The sequence below is a fragment of the Perca flavescens genome, chromosome 15 (genome assembly GCF_004354835.1).
Source record: "Perca flavescens isolate YP-PL-M2 chromosome 15, PFLA_1.0, whole genome shotgun sequence".
Lineage (NCBI taxonomy): Eukaryota > Metazoa > Chordata > Actinopteri > Perciformes > Percidae > Perca > Perca flavescens.
Window position 1 is genome coordinate 1,471,994 of NC_041345.1, and position 6,000 is coordinate 1,477,993.

Below are 6,000 nucleotides of genomic sequence, written 5' to 3' on the forward strand. Positions count from 1 at the left end.
TTTCCTTTTTATTTTCATGACTATTTACATTGTAGATTCTCACTGAAGGCATCAAAACTATGAATGAACACATATGGAATTATGTACTTAACAAAAAAGTGTGAAATAACTGAAAACATGTCTTATATTTTAGATTCCTCAAAGTAGCCACCCTTTGCTTTTTTATTAATAAGGGAAATAATTCCACTAATGAACCCTGACAAAGCACACCTGTGAAGGTAAAACCATTTCAGGTGACTACCTCATGAAGCTCATTGAGAGAACACCAAGGGTTTGCAGAGTTATCAAAAAAAGCAAAGGGTGGCTACTTTGAAGAATCTAAAATATAAGACATGTTTTCAGTTATTTCACACTTTTTTGTTAAGTACATAATTCCATATGTGTTCATTCATAGTTTTGATGCCTTCAGTGAGAATCTACAATGTAAATAGTCATGAAAATAAAAAGGAAACTCATTGAATGAGAAGGTGTGTCCAAACTTTTGGCCTGTACTGTATGTTCATATCAAGTATATATTATATTAAGATCCATGGCTGCCTAACTAACGCGACTAATGTGTGGATTATTTTCTGGATTATTTTCTGGATGAATGGATGAGTTGTTTCGGTCTCTAAAATATCAGAAAATTGTGAAAAATGTGGATCAGAGTTTCCCAAAAAGCCCAAGATGAAGTCCTCAGATGTCTCGTTTTGTCCCCAACTCAAAGATCTTCAGTTTCCTGTCCCAACGGAGAGAAGACACTAGAACGATATTCACATTTAAAGAGCTGACATCAGAGAATTTCTTAATTTATTTTCATAAAAAATAACTCAAACTGATTATTCGATTATCAAACTAGTTATCGAATTAATTTAATAGTTGACGACTAATTGATTAATCTTTGCAGCTCTAATAAAAACAGGACTTCTGGCTCTGTCACTCGCTACGTTGTTGTATATTTGCATGGTTTGCCAAAAGGTCAAGGATGTTGATCAGTAAATCAGATTTAATAAATAAAAAGTTATTTAAGTTTCCCCAAATGTCTCTTTCATCTCTTGCTTAGAAACCTTGTCTCTCCATCTCTACCTCGCTTCACGTCCCGGACAACTAAGGAGACGTAAGCGCCGCAAAATGTTATCATAATGGCCGACCTGACTTGCTGGGTCGGAGGGCGGGCAGTCTGACTCAGTGACCCATCTGATTGGCGGAGAGCTAACCAGGAAATGGCGAGCGGGATGAGCGTGACTAGAGTCTCTCAAAATCTGATGAAAATCTTTGTTGATCTGAAATGAAAACAGATTCAGCCACTGCACGGCCTATTTCAATTTGAATTTATTGTCATTTATAGTGAATTATCACCATGGACCATGGTCTCGGAACACTTCACAACAAAATTGAAAATTTACAATTTTGCCAATATAAAAAGCGGAATTAAATGTAAAATCAACAACACAAAAGGATGTAATTGGAACACTACAAGTTTAAATTATTAAAGCATGAAATAACACAACAAATTATAATACATAATAAATAAACAATAAAACAATGGTTCAAAAAATATGGATTTTAAACATGTCCATAATACTTTGAATAAAGAAATGTTTTAAGTAGCTCACTTAAGTAGGCAGGCGCCCTCTCTTCAAATGTTTTCAGAGGGCGCCTGGTTAGCTCAGCTGGTAGAGCAGGGGCACACATATAGAGGTTTACTCTATGCAGCGGCCGTGAGTTTGATTCCGACCTGCAGCCCTTTGCTGCATGTCATTCCCCCATCTCTCTCTCTCTCTCTCTCTCTCTCTCCTTTCAAGTCTAAGCTGTCCTATCCAAATAAAGGCCTAAAATGCCTCATGCATTCGCAGAACGTACACTCAAGTCTCTTCACTGTGTTCTGAGACACTTTTTGGACCGACTCGGGGAGACAGATGAGTCCGACTGACGATGGTTGGTGTGTCAGGGCCTTTAGGAGATGTAAGCGGTGGCAGGGCGACTAGTGCAGCCACCAGGGGAGACTGTGTTGTGCAGTACAGACGTAGTCTTCTCAGTACGGGGCTCACGTTACTGGAACTGCCTTCCTGTTGAATTCAGGCAGAGCACCAGCTAGCTATCATTCCCAATCACACTCAAGAGATGGATTAAAAACTATCAAAACTGCCATCATATCTCATCCATCAATAGCTGGTTTACCTCATCATAGGCTGCCCTTCTTTGTATTGTACTCATTTTTTATTTATTTTATTTGTCCCTGTCTCTTTTCTCTTTTTCTTCTTTCTTAATTTGCTTTCTATCTTTCTTGCATTCTTTTTGCATGTAATACGAAGATGTGTGGGGGGTGATGGCGCAGTGGATATGACACCCGCCTTTGGTGTGGGAGACCCAGGTTCGATTCTCACTGCGATACATCAACCAGTGTGTCCCTCAGCAAGACACTTAACCCTAGTTTCTCCAGAGGGGTGTAACCTCTGACATACAGTATAGCAATTGTAAGTCGCTTTGGATAAAAGCATCTGCTGAATGACATGTAATGTAATGTGTTGACCTGCCAAGGGACTATAGGTGAAAATGAGCTTTTTTTTGCTAACTCTGGCACATTTACATTTTGTGTGTGAACAAAAAAAATGTCAATTGATGTGCATTGTCCCTTTTAAATAAACAAATAAATTAAAATAAAGTAAACGGCACAAAATGTTCTCATTGCTGAGCAGATAATCTGCTTGTTTTTATCTCTCTTTCTCTTTTAATCCATCTAGTGCTGCTGGACAGATAAAGTCCTCTTTGCAGCATGTCTGCACTGCCTGTTCTGAAGGGGAGCGAATTAAAGACCGGACCAATCCCCCGGCGTGTTCTCCACACCGCTGACATCAGGAAATGGCTTCTCCATTGTTTGTGTCTTTGTCTTGTTACAGGACCTATGGCCCTGTCGTCTATCGGGAAATCCAAGATTTCAGGGTTAGAAAGTTTAAAGTTTTTTTCTTCTGACTGGCTAGTAGTCCTTACCTAGGTACTGTCAGGGCACGCCCTCATACTCTGCTTCTGACTGGCTAGTAGTCCTTACCTTTTTTTTTACTTGGATGGGGTTTGGTGCTGGGTCTGTGGGACTGTGTCTGGGGGGTGAGTCTGAGGGAAGAACAGGAGACAAGGGTAAGGAGAATGCAGAAGACAAAAGGTAGGTGCTGTTCCCCATCTCTGCAATAATAATTAATAAAGGCTGGTTTAAAGTACTTCTTCCTGCCTCTATGTATTAATGCTCATGGGTAGCCTAAATGGGCTCCATTCAGACCTTAACATGAAGTCTTTTACTGTAAGATGTCAACAAGATTCAACGAGACATTTTCACCTGGCTATACCCAATGTTTACATCTTTTGTGGTATTTATGCAAATTAGTACATACATAATTAGATTATGCACCATGTGTTTACCCATGTTAACAAATTATTTCAAAAAACTTCTAATACATTTTTTGGTTGAGCCCCATTTTGGCTTAAAATGACTGGACTAATACTCCAATAATTAGGATGCTTTCCATCTGAAATAATCATCTGGATTATAACCTCAGTGAGTTAGAGGCTCTGTCTAAAAAATGACTAATCTTCTCATGATTGGAGGTATATTTCCGTCATGGCGTGCAGCGCTGGCGGCGAGGCCAGAGTATCGTGTGTTTCCTGTCATCAAGGAAACTGTAAACAAGTTGGATCAGCCGTCTACGCATCGGAAAATACCTTGATTGGTTTCCTACGAGGCGACTTCTCAGTAACTTGAGGGAATTAAGGGATTAAAACAGCAGCATTACACACACACACACACACATAAGCCTGGGTGTGCATGAGAGAGCGAGAGAGAGAGAGGAGTGGTCCAAGTGGGCGGAGCTGACAGTTTGTAGTCTACCTTCTGGCAGAGGGCACGCTTCATTTCAGCACCAAGGACAGAGAGAGACAGAGAGAAAGACAGAGAGAGAGAGAGAGAGAGAGAGAGAGAGAAAAAGAAACAGAGAGAGACAGACAGACAGAGAGAGAGAGAGAGACTCAGAAACACATATATATAGAGACAGAGAGAGAGACAGCGAGAGAGAGAGACACAACAGCAGCTATACTTGTGAGATTCAGGAAACCAAGAACAAATATTTACTCCAACATTTGGATGGACTTGGAGCTTCAAAATAAGGTTGGAAGTTAAAATGCTTTTAGTCCAATAGTTTGTCCCTTGTGTTGAGAATCTGTTACATGTCATTCTGTAAAAACTCTGAACCAAGTCTCATCGTACAATTGTTACACAGTTGTCCTTTTGTTTGAAGATTTATATAAAATATGGTTGGAAGTGTTTCATGTTTCTCTCGTTTCCTCTGCAGGTCTGGAGAACTCGCGTGCTCCCATCAGGGTTTTTACCTCCTTGCTTTACGTCTCAGCTCTGAGTGAAGAGGAAGAAGAAGCCACAAAGAAGTCACTCTCGGGTTGCTTGAGCAACAAAATCCCATCATCATGAATGCCTATAATGCCTATAATTCCCCCAACTTGAACTCCATCGCTGCAGCCCAGGCTTAACTTGAACAACAATTGAGTTATATCCAGAAATTTCTTTGTGAAAGCACCAATTGTCCACCCTACGATATCGATAGCGATATCTAAATATCTCTCGGTTATCGGCCAGCCCTAGAAGAAGCCAAAAAGAAGTCACTCTCGGGTTTGCATGAACAAGGAATCCCATCGCCATGAACTACTATAATTTCCAGACCCTGAACATGACTGCTGGAGCCCAGGTGTCCCCGTACCAGGTGACCCTAGAGGACCCTCTGTACCGGCAGTACAAGCCCGTAGTGAAGGACCTGATCCCCCTGCCCAAGGCCGCGCTCTACCTGCTCATAGCCGTCCTGGTGGTGGTGGGCGTGGCCTACGCTATCGTCGGACATCTCATCAAGGACCTGGCCATCGACATCGCAGGTAGTTTACCTTCTGAAAATATGTACCAACTTAAAGGTGCAGTAGGTAAGAGTTATAAAACTCCCTTTCTGTCATATCAGCTGAAACTGACCCTATGTTCCAGTAGAACTACATGAAGCAGGTCATTTAAATAAATTTAAGATGTAGGCCTAATTAAAGTTTTATTTTGGGTCAATTTACCGGTTAACATGCAGTGATATCTCAAGACATACGGGAGCTTTAGCAGCTTAGTTGAAACAAAATGAATCGCCAACTATCGGTTTGAGTCATTTTTCATGAGATGAACATTTGTGACAAAATGGTGAAAAATGTCGATCAGTTTTCCCAAAAAGGCCAAAATGACGTCCTCAAATGTCTTGTTTTTCAGCTCTTCAGTTTCCTGTCCCAGAGGAGAGAAGACACTAGAATATAGTCACATTTAAACAAGCTGGGATCAGAGAAATTTCACTTTTTTGTCATAAAAAATTAATCAAACCAAATGGATTATCAAAATACTTGGCGATTAATTTAATAGTTGACAACTAATCAATGTTTTAATGAACTTAAAACTGGGACTCGTGGGATGAGTGTGTCCAAGAACGTACATTTGAGTTCAACAGTGGATCAAATCTCCACTTATGAGAAAAATTTAAAGTTTAAACACTTAATTTCCTGCATTCTGGTGAATTTTTCTGCAACAATTAGTGCCTTTTCTGCATCAAGTTATGGTGTAAACCAGTCTCTCCAGAAAAACAAGATTATGCTTTCGCATAATTCAATGCATAATCAGCCAAAGTCTATGTGTGTGTGTGTGGGGGGGTGGGGGTGCATTTTTCCAAATATGCTGCACTTTGTGCAAAATATGCAAAATAAAAGCGTCTGCTACGGAGCCATAACGTGAGCTACGAGGTAATGGAGCCTTTTATACATTGTCGTGTTTCTTTAGAAATAAACAACAGACAAATAGAGTCTTTAAACTCTTCAGATGTAAAGTTATTCTCTGTCAAAGTGACGTCAGAATGAATGGGAGTCAATGGGATGCTAACGGGAGGTGATGGCTTGGTAGCAACAAAATGGCGCCTTAGGAGGTTTGAGTTCTGAAGCGAAGCTACC